Source organism: Gasterosteus aculeatus, chromosome 2, assembly GCF_964276395.1.
Source record: "Gasterosteus aculeatus chromosome 2, fGasAcu3.hap1.1, whole genome shotgun sequence".
In the NCBI taxonomy this organism is placed as follows: domain Eukaryota; kingdom Metazoa; phylum Chordata; class Actinopteri; order Perciformes; family Gasterosteidae; genus Gasterosteus; species Gasterosteus aculeatus.
Genome location: NC_135689.1, coordinates 2,331,810 through 2,348,523, shown reverse-complemented (window position 1 = coordinate 2,348,523; position 16,714 = coordinate 2,331,810). Strand labels below are relative to the sequence as shown.

The window sequence follows — 16,714 nt, the reverse complement described above, 5'->3', positions numbered from 1 at the left end:
AGATAACCCACAGACCTCGTTGGGATCGGTTTCATGAGCTACAGTGGAAAGAAAATAGTTCCTGCGGGAAAAAGGTGCTAAAAGTGAGAAAACATTTGTGTTTATGATTTTCTGGGGTCTCATCCAGCGTTTGTAGCATAACTACAAAAAAATCTACATTTACAAAACGACTTTGTTGGACATCTTAGTAGTACTTAGTAGTCACTTAAATCAGCATATTACCAACAAAGTATTTAAAAAACTTTGCCCATAGCCCAACTATGTCTCCATCTTTTCCTAAACCTAGGACAGACTTTTATTTTGAAAAGACTGCAAACATGTTACCTTACAAACCAATAAATGAGGATAAGTTGGGCAATTATTTGGTATTAATAGCACAACCCTAACCCAGTGCAGCACCATTGAGTGAATAAAGCTGAGATAATCTACCTTGGGGGACACATTGTAGTACAAATTCCTGATCCTTTACTTTGAAACAAGCTCTATAGAAGAATAATGAGGCGGATTATTTATCAGTTCTTCCCCATTTGGTGTCAGAGTGACGTGTTGATTTTCCAACAGCAGGAGGTGCTGTGTGATTTTGGATCCATCTCACAGATGCCGGGAGCTTTGCTATAAAATAAAATGAAAATCTAGAAGAAAAAAAAAAGGGAAGACAAACGCAACCACCGTTATTAAGGTCGTGTGGGTCAGACGGCTGCCGAATATCCGTCATGTTGATGTGGCTTTAAAACAGCTACGGTTCACTGTCGGATATGACAACAGCCATCAACTGGGGGGGGCGGGGTGGTGGTGGTGGTGGTGGTGGTGGGGGGGGGGGGTGTTGTGATAGCATCAATACACATGCCACACGTAATGATGCAGGGATGTAATAAACACAGTGAGAGCCGCACTCAATCACTGCCGGACCGGCTGAGAGAGCGACACTGTGGATTCCTTCGAAAAATGATTTCCTCCCGGCTGCGTCTGAGTGTGTGTGTGTGTGTCTGTGTGTGTGTGTGTGTCTGTGTGTGTGTGTGTAAAAGGTGAGAGGCTAAATGAGAGACAATTACATTTTAATTTGGATTTCATTTTATGGTTTGAAACCAATTGTCAGTGACTGAACCGCACGCCGGGGAAACGCAAATGTGTAATTTAGTCAGTTTGAGCCTGAAGTGCTTGCATGTGTTACCATTATAACGCAATAACCCCCCCGCCTCCCCCCAAAAGGAAATAAAGCCGCAGATAGTGATGTCAAAATTCACCAAGGCGCCGATTTCCCCACAGGCCCCCGTTTGGCGCTCACACACTGTTTACCCCCCCCCACCACCTCACACCACTTACCCTGAACCAACAGGAGACGACCCGAGGGCAAACAACCGCCCAGGCCGAGGAGCGCCCCCCGCCGGCCCCCCGCCGAAGTTTGGGTGGCGCCAGCGGGGCCGTCCCTTTGGTCCCAGTCACTCCTGCGGCGGCTTGATCTTCTTGAAAGCCGCAAAGAAAGTCTTTGCTTCTCCCTGAGGCGAGCATGCGGCGGTTTGACTTTTTTGTCTTTTGATAATCCATCAAGCATTCCTGACCCCCCCTGTCCTGCAGGAGACCACGCCATGAGTGTGCAGAGCCCACAGGTGCTGAACCCAGCGGCCTGAAGAGGGAACGGTGGAAACAAAAAACGTGCACAGCGGCCTCCGTTCTGCCGTTTGCCTCCGTGACAACAATTTGCATTTAGATGCAGAATGCGTGTTCAAAGGCGCATTTCCATATACAGTATCTTCCTTTGAAGATGTATAGCGTTGCTTTGAAGTGAGTGTATTATTTTTACCAATGGGTGTGAGGGGGACTTTGGACAGAACAGACCGGCGCTGGAATACTAATGTGAGACTTAGTATTAAATAGCTTACAGGAAAAGGATTATGGTCATCATGCTCTTCAGAGTTTGTGTGTGCAGACACTGAGGAGGATGAATTACGTTATTTACCATATTTCCATTTATTCGGCGTATTACATTTTCCCTTTTCAGCCTCTGCTTCTTTGTCAACTTAGACAACGTTCCCGCAAATATTGTTAAAACACACATTGAGTCCATAATGCAGACGCAGCACGCGGACGCAGAAAAGGAGATGAAATGAGGGAAGTAGACAGAAGTCCTTTAAGAAGCAGAAACATCTTAGGACAGCTTGTGATGACCACGGGGGGGAGGTGGGGGTGGATGTTCTGTCGGATTTCAGCCACTCTTAGTTTGATTTTCGTGTCAAAGCCGAGCTCCCATCTGATAATCATCACAGCGCTCCATGTTTTCCAGCCGTCGCTGAACTCCCCCGCCCGGGCCGATCACTTAAAGCGACCATAATCGATACTTTGTCAAACACTGTGAGGGGAATGATCGCCCGGTTCCGCTGTCCGTCCGCCGGCTTTACCGGCCTCTACGCAGCCGGGTGTTTTTAAAGAGGAGAGAGCAGACGCGTGAACCCGAGGCGAGCGGGTGAACGTATGCGGAGCATTTAGCCCGCTCAAGAGAACGATTCACAAAAGACAACTAAATATACATATTTTTCCACTATTTCATCAATGGGAAATTGTGGTGTCGTGTCTCCAAAGTGATGGAACCAGCAGGAGCTCGGCTTTTAGCGCTCAAAGGGCCGAATTGAACCTTAATAACTCAACAGCCATGTTGCTTTCCATGACTCAAGTTACTAAACGTGGTCCTCAGACCTCATGAGCAGCTTCACGTCATTTATTCTATTTCTTCCATGTATTTATGTTGCACTCTTATGCCATCTGGTCCCATTTTATTGATCACTATGTCAGCAACTCACATCAAAACCATCTAGTTTTGAGTAGAAGTAGAGGAAGTGGAAGTAAAAGCTGTATCTGATCTGGGGTGAGCAGTCCCTTTAAGTTCTGCTCTGGTTGCTGAAGCTTCATCTCCATGATTTCCAACGCTGTGTGCCATGAATACCAATGCACTAATCTTCTGACTGATTCAGCACTGAACTAATGTATTTTTTGAGAAAAGTGACAGGATCCCAACTGTTTGCTTCACAATGCACATAGATATGAAAACATTGGATGTATCAATGTGGCGATGTAATCTCCTTAAGCTCTCACGTCTTCTGGTTTCTAAGGAGACGGTGATGTCAGATCCCAGCCTGGCCGGTAGAACGCGTGAGAGTTTAATATCAATGTTCTCGCATCTCAGCTACTGAACTGAACTGAACTTTTCTCCCGTCAACACGGCATGAACATAGCTCAAAGGTTTACTCATGGGTCCCCTTTTAGCTTAACTAATTGCAGCGTTTAAAATGGCCTCCGCAGATCTGAGATGACATTGATTTAATTAGCAGAGAAATAGTGTGTCTTTAGGGTCTGATCTTTACTCAACACATACTATGACATCACACCTAAAGATGGGACTTGGAAAGGATCGCTGCAGAGCCGAGACTTCCTGTAACAACTTGCACAGATTAATTCTAAGAAACAGATCACCAAAGAATTCCTCTTTCATTGATTAATAATGAGTTTCCTCCTGCAGCAAGGTGAATTAAGCTTTGTTCAAAACCTTTCTCCAGTTTTAATTGAACCACTTACAAAACAATGGAGATTTCATGCCGGTCTTCTTTTCTTTTGTTTTTTTTACGATCACGCATCAAAACCGAATGTGGAACGGCTTCATGTTTCGGGGGTCGAAGGTGCCTCAAAACTGAGGGTGAGGCGAGAGGAAGCGCTGCTCCAGGCTCCGTTTGGAACCAGCCAGGTGTCATCGGCAGGTGAGCAAATGCAACGTATGCATGACGTTATGTTTCATGGGCTGTGGTTGGAAGGCGCCGGAGGGCCGGAACCGGATCGGATAAACGCGGCGGGAAAGTCCCAGCGTTCATTTCCCAGCTTTCATTTCAACAAGAACATAGAATCGAAAAAAGGAAATAAGAATTTGTCTATTGTTGACAATTACTCGTTTCCCCATTTCACTGAACTCTCCGTTCACGTTTCCCCACTTCAGTTCAGTGAAGTGGGGAAACGAGTAATAAGATATCTGCTGGAGCACAATCCTGCCCTTGTACACAATACCACAGTAGTGGGGAAGTAAACTCTTTTTCTTGGAAAAAAAGCAATATGCAAAGAAAAATGTAAGAAAAAAAAACTTCCAGCAAAGTCCAGCACCTGATCTGGACCTGAGCTGTTTGCTGCATTTATTGAGAGCAAAGGTAGGAATGTTTCTGTCACATGTCAGACCTCCATCAGGGGGACGTTTTTGCTGCGGAAAAGGCCCCACATAAGGAATAAAGGCAGACTGTTTAACATGCTGAGCTGGTTAGAGGGACAGTTTCTGTTCCCTGGGTTTTGCTTTAAAAAAACGTTGGTTATTCATCACTTTTTTAACCCTTCACTATCCCGTGTGCTATGTTCCTGAACACACGGTTAGTGACTCGCATTCATCCAAAAGCTAACAAGCGCGTCCACAACAACATTTTTGGAGGCAAAATATTTAGACTTAAAAAAAATAAATTTCGACCAATTATTATTTCCAAGACATTTTTCAACATTCAAGATATTTCGAATTATAAAAAATAAAAAATAAACTATTATTTTTTTTACTTTTTCTTCCATGACAATTTTCGACGTATTTTGAATTTTTTTCTATGCCATTTTTTGACGTAGCATATTATCACGTGCTTAACATATTTTGACACTATTTTTAATGATATTTTGACATTTTATGGACTATTCTTCCATGACACAAAATATTTAAAATTATAATTAAAAAAACAAAACTAATATTTTTTGACTTTTTAAAAATATGTTTTGACATACTTACAACTCTTTTTTAAAGAATTTTTTGTAACCTAATATTTTCAGAATTTTCAGAATTTTCTTCAATGTATTTTGGGACATTTTTCAAAACATTTTGACTATTTTTTTCCATATATTTTGGGACATTTTTCAAAACATTTTTGAGTCTAATATCTTTTTTAAATCCCACATTTGTCGCAAATACTTTTTGACGTAGTATTTCTTTACTCTTTTTTTTTTCTTCTTTACTTTTTTCCATGACATCGACGACTTTTTAAAATGTTTTTTAAAATGTTTCTGTGGCAACTGAATTGTCTCAATAGCATTAAGTGTTCTTTTTCTGTCTTTGAAAAATTAAATACTTACAAAGTACAAACAATACCCCAACAAGTTATAAAATATGTTATACAAATTAGTTCAGATAATTTGCACACTGCCGTACTTATGTACATTTTTCTCATCGAAGCTAGAAGCTAACGAGACACCGAATCACTAGCCAAGACGACGCAGAATTGAATGATATCCGTATAATTTCTCTGAGACAAACCTTGCCGAAACACGAGCAAAATAACCACCAAGCATCCAAGAATAAGAATCATTACTGCCCCTTACCATTGACGTTTTGAACAAAATTCTGAAGCTAATCAGCTAGTTTTTGAGCGTAGTTTAGTATGCGCATAATAAGCCATTTCAGCACTTTTCGTGCAACCTCATAGTTAGATGTTAGAAAAAGTATTGTGGTGCTGAAACTCAAAACACCCAATGTTGCTAATGGAGGAAAGACTGATGATCCCAACTGGGTTGTAATTCAACATGGGGTTAGGGTTTATTATTTTGAGCCCACATGCGTCTTTGGTGTATCCATCCATGTTGTAAATACTCAGAAGCATGTTTTGTCAACAATTCAGGCAGATAATTGTCACAAATAAATTGTAATTTACATCCCTTAGCATGAGGGGATGATGGAAAACGATCCTGGAGGTTTTTGCTGAGCTGCACATGCCCATGCACATTCAAGGAATGCGGAAAATGGCGAACGACAAGAGAGGCCTTGTATTCGGAGGTCTATCTCCTGCCCACCCTGTAGATTAGCCTCTTATCTGTTAAATGAGACGGTGCCGACGGATTTGGATAACAGGGCTTTGGCATCGGTGCGGCCCTCCCTGCACCGAGAGAGATCTGCCGTATCACAGAGAGTCCCTGTGCCAGAGCTAAGCGGCACAGACAGCCTTGGACCAGGCAGTGGGTGGATGTGGGGGAGCCGTATAATAGGCAGCTTCAGATGCTGCCATTCCTTCTCCTCGAGGTGACGTTTCTTCTCTTTTTTTCTTTTTCATTCTCCTCCCGGTCCTTCTCTTGTCACGGGTACGACTCTAACACGGCATCACGAGTGATTCGCCCCAGAGTGGAGATTCATTTCACACTTTCCCACTCATCACCTGTTCTGGATGTGTGGCTGTGATTCCTGCAGCCGTTGACTCATCCTCGGGCCGTGGCTGTGATCATGTGACTAGCGCAGCAACGAGGCAGGCTGAAATGCATCCTCAAGCACAGGATCGTGATTTGATCTGACTTGTTGTCTCCCCTACCCCGGGCCGGAATTGATAGGTGGCGTTAAGTGCACACCTGGGACCCTGGCGTCGGGTCTCTCCCCATTTCCAATCGCCCAGAGCCCGGGGGGCCTTAGAAGGATATTAATCAGGACTACATCTCCACGCACTCGGCAGCCCACGCAGATTCACCGAGACGGAGCTGCCTGCCACGTTAGGCGCGAGTGTCAGTCACCGTCAGGTTCAATAGACGAAACTGGAGCGCATTCCTGGGACCTTACGCGCTGCCTTCTAGTTAATAAATCCCTCAGATCTTCAGAGGACAGAAGACACAGGAAGGTGATGATTATCTAGACCAGAGAGGTAACATGAGAGGACGGGGGGGGGGTTGGGTTACAATGAACGGGCTTGTCACTCTGTGCAGGGATTTGAGTCTGAGAGATTCAGGGGGGGGGGTCACAAATGTCGGAACTATGTTTCATGACAATCCATAAAATGGCTGTTAGAACAATTCCCTATAAGCAACAACAGAAAAAAGTGCCAACTTCATGTTGGCGCTAGGAAAAGTTATTTGATTTCTTCCTAAGAGGACCATCACTGTCTGTAATACAAGGCAGTCCATCTGAAAGCTGTTGAGATACTTCAGTCTGGAAGTGTTGGACCCACAGACGGAAACGTCCTTCTAATACTGCCGGTGACGTGTTAGGAAAGTTAGGAAATGATTCTGCTCTCAAAAAGAGGCCTATGCTGCACTGCCTTTAACCGACATTATCTCTGCTGGCCACCAGGGGGCGACTCCTCGGATCCCATTGAAGTCTATAAGAAAATGACTCTACTTCTCTATTCATTTATTCCCTCAGTAAACATTGTAAACATGAGTTTATGGTCTCAATCTCTAGTTCCAAGTCTTCACTACAGCTTGTTCATTTAGTAAAGCAGTAGCTGATAGAATCCATGTGTTCTCGCACTTTGAAGTGCAGTCATAACTGAACTAAACCTTGTGTTTCTAAAGGAAATCCTTTGCCTTTGTCTGCAGAACTTGTCGGGATAAGAAATTAATGAGAACTTTGTGAATATGATATCATAGTTTTTAATATGCAAAGGCTTTTTAAGGACATTGCAGCACGATAGACTGTGTTAAGGGTATTTCAGGCAACTGCTAAAGACTTTGCGCACACATTTAGGGGCTAATGAGTATTCAGTAATGTAGGTTTGATTAGATATCTGCTCTTCATTGGGGTCACCCTTTGGCCATGCCAATTTGCTGATTTGAATATTTGCTAGTGTCCCCTCGATGCGTTTCATAGTCATTAGGCCTCTTTGTCTCTGATAAGAAAACTATTACCCTGGACACAGAGGCTATTAGGGGCTTTTCCTCCAGCTAGCATTTAGCTTGAGGTGTCCAGAAGAGCGCCGTGTTTCCTCCGTAATGGAACGGCCCGATCTGCCCCTGGTCCAACGTACAGGACTGCTAACGTCCAATCCTCCTGTAATTGCTTTAGGGGTCTCCAATGGTGGAATAATATGCAGTGTAATTGGCAAATTATCAGCTAATTCACCCCAGGAAAGACTTGAATGGGATTCATTTACCCTGATACATGTAAATATGACAAGATGAAACTACGTGTTCCAATTGGATTTTTTCAATGAGACGTGTTTTGCAAGCATTAGGTTTCAACACTGAAGAGGACGTTTCCCCAGAGCCGAGGCTCGTTAACAATCTATTTCAGCGTAAGCATGCACCAGTGACGATGGTAGCTCTTTAAACCCTTATTTGTGCTGAGTGGTGAGAACGGATATCTGGGAGCAGGCAGGGACAAACAAGAACAGCCCTCTGGACCGAGAGCTGTGCTGAAAGGAAATCCTCCTCCTTCCTGTTCCATTATCAGCGCGACATAACAAGCCAGCGAACTACCACTGCAGAACCAAATCAGAACGTATGAGTGACGAGCTTCTGGAACCCTCTTTAAGGCCTTTCAACGACGAAAATGGCCCCCGTAAATTACTGAAGGGTGGTGAGAACCAAACAAAACCCATCACAGGGGAAAATATCTTTGAAATACAACGGCGACAAGAGTTGTGGGGGAAAAAGAAAAGATCCTGGAGCAAAAGCAGAAAGGAGCTTTCCTCTTGTTATTGAGTGAAACCGAGAAGGCTTGTCTAAAGTAATCTACGGCTGTGAGAAAGGGGGAGATTGGGTCCGTCGAGGGTCTTACTCAGCTCCACCCCCCCTCCTCCCCCTCAGCAGTCCAACAGTCCGCTCAGGAGAACCCTTCTAATAAGTCACTTGGAAGAAAATGCGGGGAGTCAGCTGATTTGTAATCCGCTCTCTTTCTCGCTCTGTGCTCACACACATCAAGAGTCAGATTGATAAGTGCAATCACATGAAAGCGCTGGTGGGGTATCAGGGTCTGGTGAACCTGCAGGTGTTTGGGTTTTTTCACATGTGTGTGTTTTGGCTAAACGAGAGCCCAATGTGTCTCAAGTGTAAACAGTAAGTTCCCTTACTGGGAAATGGATGCATTCTTCTCCGCCGACATTGATGCAATTTACATATTAAGTCCGCGCTGATGTTGTATTCATTAGATTTAGAGAGGATTAAGAGATATAACTCAATTACAAAAAGGGGCTCTTGTTCCCTGCCAGCGTGTTGTGTAATGTTTGAACGCATCCTGTGATTGAGAAATGGAGCATCTATCGGATAATTCATCCTTTAATATGTATTTGGAAACTAATTTAATCACATGCTCACTTTGAAAAGAACATTCAGTGATGGTTGAGTCTATTCTCTCATGCGGATCCGACTCTTCGTTCGTGCCGTCGCCTCGTAGGGGTGAACAAAGAGTCAGGGGGGGGGTTTGGGATGATTGACAGGTCTGTGAAATATTACGGACAGGCCCTGTGTCTTAGTCCTAATCATGCTTATTATTATACAAAGGGTCTTTCTTGGTTGCCACGACCATCGAGTCACTTCTTGCTCCGAGATATTCACACGGTTTATGGTTTATGATAATTTGTGTGATGGGATCACATAAATATATATGGCCTGTAATAGTTTCTGTGGAGAAAAAAGGCATCAAGTCATTTGTTGGCGAAGTGAGCGATAGGAGAGCCCATTTACACAGACACATTTGGCAGCATAATGACATCTGTGATTGTTGTTTCCTCTTTACATTTCTTTTTTCTTACTGTGCTGCGTTCCTCTTCTTCGACTCTGTCTGTCAGTCTGCGAGTCGTTCGTCTTTCTTTAAACTTTCCCTTCCTCTTTCAAGTATCAATCCCAATAGAGCTCATGCCCTATTTAAAACCACAATAATGGGGGCTAATATAAGTCATTCGGAGACGTCAAAGAGATCTTAACAAAGAAATGTCACCTTCTTTGTGCGTCTCTGTTCGGCTTTAAAAGGAGGGGGGGATGAAAAAGTCCTCAAGGTGAAGAAAAGTAATCTGAAGGCGTCTCTTGCGGTGCAGATTGCCGGAGAGCAGGAGGGTGAAGTGAACGTCTGCTGCACTGATTCACAAACCAACATCCACTGCAGCACAAACATGATGTGTTCACCGTTTATCGTACGCTAAAAGCTTTATTATGGGTCTCATAAATCTACACTACGTTTGAGTGGGAAACGTTGTACCTTTTACTCCACTTAATTTACAAAAACACACAAGATTTACACAATATAAATACGTTTGATTTAATACCTTCCGGTTAAATGTTCCCGTAATAATATTCCAATAAATATAGCGAGTATATATATTGCATTGCTGCTTTTACTTCAAGCTACCACCAGGAACTGATGTTGATTTTACCAACGCGATAATGTTTCCTTAAGCATCAGAGTCCCTTTCAGAAAAACCATGGATCTTACATGGGGGGCTCGGACAGTCCTCCTCTCTCGGTCCCGGTTCTGGTTCTCTTGCTTTAAGCGGAGTACATCCTCCAGCCCTGCGTAGCAGACAGTGGCATAATACATTTTATTTCATTTCAGCAGAGGAGCTTGTATAAATTAAAGCACAGGCTAAACATAGCAACAACACTTCATCCTCGTGGGTTTCGAGGTTTGAACCCTTGAACCCTTGAACGCTAGAATCTTGTGAACTGTTATAATATCACAGTTTGCACTCAGCAGCCTGAATGCAGTGAAGCAAATGCACATTATGCAAACTGTGTGCAACATGGTTGGTACGATAAGCGCTGTGGGCTCAGAGATCCGACACAACACGTCAATAAAATCACTTAAAATCACTTAATATTCCTTATCCTGCTATTGTTTGTTTCCTCTGAAGTTTCCTCCGAAACTCCGACAGTATTGATACCAAAGTCAACATAGAACCTTTTTCAATGAAAAAGAAACCTGCACTTGGAGAAATCTCGACTTTGTTTTGGCCGCACAAACTACGTCGCTGATCATTTCAGCACCGTCCTCTGAACAAATATAACCTTCAGATAGTGAACGCTCACCGCCTCCGCCGTTGGCACCAGCAAACATGAGCGGCGGTAAAAGTGATCAATCACAGCTGCAACAGACCCAGCAGACACAACAAACGCGCTCTCATCAGATGCAGACGTCTGCACACGTCTCTGCTCCACCGCCTTGACTTGAAGCGTTTACCCAGGCTTCGTTTTGGGCGTGAAACACCGACGCGAAGGTACGGCGGGGGCCTGATAGGAACGGATCTCACGACACCCATGAGAAGGTCCTTGAACATTTGGCCATAACTTGCCGCCACCCCCCCCCCCAAAGAAATACTACGCAGTTCAGCACAGAAGGCCAGGTTGTAGCCGTGGACGGACACAGAGATGCACAAACAACCAGTCCCATTATCTCCTGGTGCAGGTAGTGATAGTAAGTAATGATATTTATCGTAACAGACCCCATGAGGCACAGGCGCAGAATCAGGGGAGATCTCCTCTCCCCTGTGATACTACAGGATACTAATTGTAGGCGGAAGTCGCTTTGTGTTCGTCGTGTTCGTTCATCGCCCCACAGACACACTTCCGCACAAGAGATAGATGCTTATCGATGTCTGCGCTTCTATCGGAAGAAAGGCCATGAGGTGGGATTTCACGATAACGTCAGGCCATGTACGGCTTTCAAAGTTAAAAAGGTAATGTGTTGCTTTGGTTAATTCTCTTTGTTGTATTCGGTCCTGGTTCATTTCATCTAGTTTTTTTTTTTTTTTTGGAAGATCAAAGTCCTTTCAGATATTCTTGCGATGAAGGGCTCCATAAAACTGACTTTTAAATCAGGTTCAATTGATCTCATTAAAACGTCCTCCGAGCAATGCCGGCGCTTAAGAGACATCAGTCGGCTTTTATACTGTCAAATGTGACAAGCAGCGATTATCTCTGAACGAGTGAAACTTTTGTCCAAGGTTATATGCCGCAAATTACAAATGGATCTATTACTTTACATTACAAATAACTAACGTTGACTAAAGTGACATATGTGCACGACCGGGAAATGAAGCCACGAAGGTCCCGTCTCAAGATGGATGCAAGGATATCAAACTATCCCATTGTTTAAGTAGTGTTGAATGTTGTCATAAATAAGATGAAGCCGCGTGCCTTCATGTCGTCACACCTCAGCGGGAAGTGAAGGTTGTAATATTAAAGCCTGCAGTGAATTATGAGCAAAGGGTTCCAGGTGCAAGGTGTCTCACGGTGTCCTCCAACCAGTTTCTCCTGACAACAACAACAACAAAGGGAGAGGAGGGTGGAGGCGGAGTCATGCTGGTACGCACGAGCGTGGCCTCAACCTGTGGACCCGTCTGCGAGGAGGACACAGGCGGCCGGGGAGGGGTTTCCACCGGCAGGACTACAACGCGCAGCGGGGGAGCTGCAGAATAAACTCAACCAGAGGAAGAGGAAGAGGAGGAGGAGGAGGAGGAGTGTTTCCTCTTTGGTCTGCGCCCCAGATGCTCTACTTTCCGAGAAAGAAAAAGGGGCGAGATATGTGCCTGTGAGGGTCGGTGGAGGAGGAGGGGGGGGGGGAGAGAGAGAGTAGGTGCACCCTTAATGGCATTTTGGAAGTCTCCACGGCGCAGAAGAGGGGGACGCCGAGGCGCGAGGGAGCTAACGTTAGCTCGCTAACAAGGTCAGTTTGCATTTTTTCGCCTCTTAACTGTTGTGTCGCGGTTTTAGCGTTTGCGCTCGTTAAGAAAAAAGAGGAGGGGGAAAAAATGCCGCCCTCGTCCACTTCACCGAGTCCGCCCGTTAACGGGCTCCGCGCCGGCACCGGTCCGCTGATACCGGACAGGTAACCGGCTATTTGACGCCTTGCTGTTTTGCTCCCATTCGCCCATCGGCTCGCTCTCTCGGCGTTAGCTCGTAGCGTTAGCCGCGCTCGGTGGCTAGCTGGCTGCAGCCCGTCTGTTCGCCCCTTCGACCCGGTTTATTTAATGGTTCACATTCGTCACGTTAAGCGGATGTTCGCTGCCAACACGTGAGCCGGTGTCGGTGTAGCGGCGCTCGCAAACCCGAGCTAACGTCAGCGGCAGCGTTAAGCTAACCGGTGTCGGTGCGGCGGATGCAGCACCTCGCGGCTTAGAATAAAACAGGTGCATCGTTAGCATTTAACGCGGCTAGTTAGCGGGTCCGCAGCTTCTTCCGCGGTCGGCTCGTTTTCCGGGGGTTCGTGTTCCCGGGGAGGGCGACGGCTGCTCGGTGAGCGCTGTGGAGGTATTTATCTGGGTTAGACGGTGCAGGTGGTGATATTATTTAACAAAAGGCCTCGTCTACATACCCGAAATGAAACGGGGCAGGGGGGGGGGGGGGGAGGGGAGAGAAACGGGCCCGGTAGCTAACCTAGCTAGCTGGCTAATGTTGCAGTTGGTTAGCTGATAGATGTTAGACTTGGAAACAAACGTAACGTTGACTTAACGTTACACCGTGAAAGAGGCTGGTTAACGTTAACTTGACGTTAGCGTGAATTTCCCTCCGCGTTTTAACGTTAGTTTCAGCTACTTTTGATTTTTTTTTTTTAAACCTTCTTTAATGTTGTAAATATTCAGTGCGGGTGTAAATATCACGATCGGCAGCAATTAGCAAAGCGTTTAACGCGTAATCCCGATCATTTGCATCACAACGGCTGGTTTTCAGATACAAGCGCCACTTGTTGGGAAGCTGTGATTGTTTCTCGCTTCATCGGACTCCGTAGAAACACACTGCGGACGCTTTGTTGACTTCGTCCCCCCCCCCCCCCGACCAACCAGGCATGTACCGCTAAACAAGCAGCTCTCAGGTCATCGTGCCAGGTGAGACTTTCACTGAGCCAGAATTTGTATTTACTTGCCACATATTTCATTTCTCTGGTTGAACTGTGTGTGTGTGTGTGTGTTCTTAGCACAAGGGAAACATCCAATGGCAAAGCAAGCTTGTCTTGTGGATATTTGTTATTCAGCTCATGCACTATCTGGAGGCTGCTGGATGTGGTACGTCAGTTCAATTGGCCCTGAGTGCCACTGTGCATCCGAGTCCTAATTATTTTTTGGCGTTTTTTGAGGTTTTAACTACTGTTGAACTGCAGATAACACGGAGGCCGTGGTGGCAAACGCTGCTGGTTGCATTAAAAGCTCTCCTGGTAGAAACATCGAGGTCTTAATGAAGCGTGTAGTGGAAAATTAAGTTGTATTATACTCTGCTACAAAAATAAACTAACGCTTATGTACTTTGAAAAGCCCAAAGGTTATACATATCTTAAATGCTTGACAGTGTGCCAAGTTGCTTAACCCCCATGTTGTTGGAAACTGACACACAAAGGAGGCACAATTTTCCCAGTAATTAGTAATGTGATCACCGCAGTGTCCCTTTTTCTAACGTTTGTTCTCTCACTGTGAAGGCGATGAAGCGCACAGTATACTTTCTATTTTAACGTTGTGGCGGTGAACCTTTCCGCACTGATTAAGGATATTTGCTGATACTGATATGATTCAAATCTTCGAGTTTGCTTTGCACAACCTTTGCGTTGCAGGTTTGCATTCTAAGTCCTTGTAAGTGAAACCCATTTTATTTACAAACAGATGTAGAATGGCAAAATTCAAATGTTTAAAAACACTACTGGGTTGAACAGCATTTATCATCTACTAGAACATTTTGTTACATAAGCATATGTGCAACTCCAAGTATATATTTACGCCATCAAAACCCGAATGAAATGAGGTCTAAAGAAGGCGCGTGGCTGCTTCCCGAACCCGCTTTGTTAAAGCATGATATTTGGTGGGACCGATGTCTTCGTACACACATTTCTTTTCGATGATAAAAGTCAAGGCAAGAGGTGTGTTGGCGTTGGGGCGTTGAATGATGAAGTGGTGAGGTTGCCATGGCTACCGTGCAGCGTTAGAACTCAGATGGAATAGCAGCACATATTGGGTAAACAAGATAGTTAATAACTACTGAGTGTAGCTCTAGTGTGGAATGATTCATTGAGAGCACCGAGGGTTAAAAAGCCAAAAGAGTCACTGACCTACAGAACAAATGTTAGACTGTGGCACTTAATGTACACATTAGTGAGCGTTTGAGTACATCTGAATCTTTACTGAACGTCACGTTTAAGAAGACCAACAATGGTAATGTGTTTGTGGTTCTGTGTAAAAGACAATAGTGTGGCTAACACTCTGTAACCATATCCACCATTATTATTATATATTTGTATTGATCCATATGTGGATCGTGAGCTCCCGTCAATATTGGATAAGTGAACTCGATACTGACCCTTGATTGTATAGTTCCCATCTCTATTTTTAAAGTCAAGCCTCTATCAACGACGGGCCACACGGCTTCATCTCGGTAACGTTTTGATTCTTGGCTATTTTTCCTCAAGTAATGCATCCTCATTAAATGTTTTAATATGCACACTACTATTCATGTTCTGTTTCTGTGCAGACGGCGCTTTAAATCAATGTATTCAAACGTTGCATATTTCTAAATGGGATTTTGTTGGAATTGTGTTCATAATTAATATCACACTATAAAGTGCAAGGTGACAGAATCTAGACCATATTATGGAAAGCTTACTTTGATGTGTGTGTGTCTCAACAACCAGAGGTGATGTTTGTTGTTCTGAATTATATTAAGCTTATGGTTAAAACCTATTTTCATGTTTTTGTCGTGCATATAAACATAACTTAGTAAATGAATCACGCGATACGCTGTGCCTTTAGACAGCTCCCATAGTGGAGGCTTTTTTTGAAGACTCCACCTTTTGTGTGGAGGAGAGCCGGTGTCTTGTTCTCGAGAAAATAAAGATCTCCAGATAAGCTGCATGTCTCAGCCTGGTTAAGGCGAGACGGGACCGAAGTCCGTCTCTTTCCGAGTAGGTAAAATGTTACGTTGGCAAAAAAAACCTGTTCTATTTGTATGTTAATTATTTTGCCCATCCATCTTTTCGGACCACATGCAGCAAGGTGGATGGTACCGCTGGACCCCTGTGGGTGTGGATGTGATTGTGTGTTCCTGTTTTCTCAGCTGGCCGTCTAGTCGTAACCATGCACTTTTGTGCCCGAAGTACCTCCCCATATACCTACAGTAGATGTGAATCATTGAGGCCGAGTCACACACCTCTGACTGTAGAAGTCCATGGTGATAGGAGATCTTTTGACTCAATCTGTTCTTCCTCCAAACATGTAGCAGCCTTCTAGTATGACTGTTATTGTCCAGGGATGAATCATGCTTTTTTCCGATGCAAAGGCCGTGGTGGGTTGGAACGTCTCCGTCGCACCGGCTCTTAATATACTCTTGAAACTACACAATCCGATCAGAATGAGCAGGGCAGTTATTGTAGAAGGAGCAAAGGAACCTTTGCTTTACATCTGGTAAAAACTAGACCGCATATTGATGTGTGTCCTTCTGTTGCATATTTATCATTGGTGAAATAAGAACAAAAAGACCCAACATTGAATATGTTTAGGCCTAATTCCAATTCTAAATTCACCCAATGACAGAAGGCAATGTAGTCTTCTGAGCCCAAAGTCTTAAAAACAAATGTATTGTCCAATGCAACGCTTATATAAAAATACTAAATTAGAAGTGTGAGCAGACTGCAGGTTTCCTGAACATTACGGCCCATTTGCAGAAAGCCTGATCGGTCCTGCGGCGACGTGTTTGCATCCAATATCCTTCCGCCCCATTCAGCAGGCAAAATGCAGTCGCTCAACTGGTTAATAAGCCGCTGCCTTAGAATACTTGAATGGGGAACAAACCTCATTAAATGGGTAAAAAAAAAAAGAAAAAAGAGCGCTTCAGGAAATTAATGAGAATATTATGGATTTTGAACAGTTAAAAACTAGCTGTTTGAATGTCAGACAGCAGGGCAGCAGCTATTCAAGTTATATAGAAATGTGTTTGGTCGATTGTCTTAGTCGAGGGGGGTGAGCTATGAACGAGAAGCAAACCATTC

The 16,714-nt window shown here is 44.3% G+C and overlaps 1 long non-coding RNA gene across 1 annotated transcript; it reads left to right on the top strand.

The window, feature by feature from the left end:
- Positions 1 to 11,490: 11,490 nt before the first annotated feature.
- On the top strand, positions 11,491 to 16,549 carry LOC144383697 (uncharacterized). The gene is made up of 2 exons (XR_013451109.1): positions 11,491 to 12,415; positions 13,420 to 16,549. It is a non-coding gene; the product is annotated as an uncharacterized LOC144383697 (long non-coding RNA).
- Positions 16,550 to 16,714: the final 165 nt, after the last annotated feature.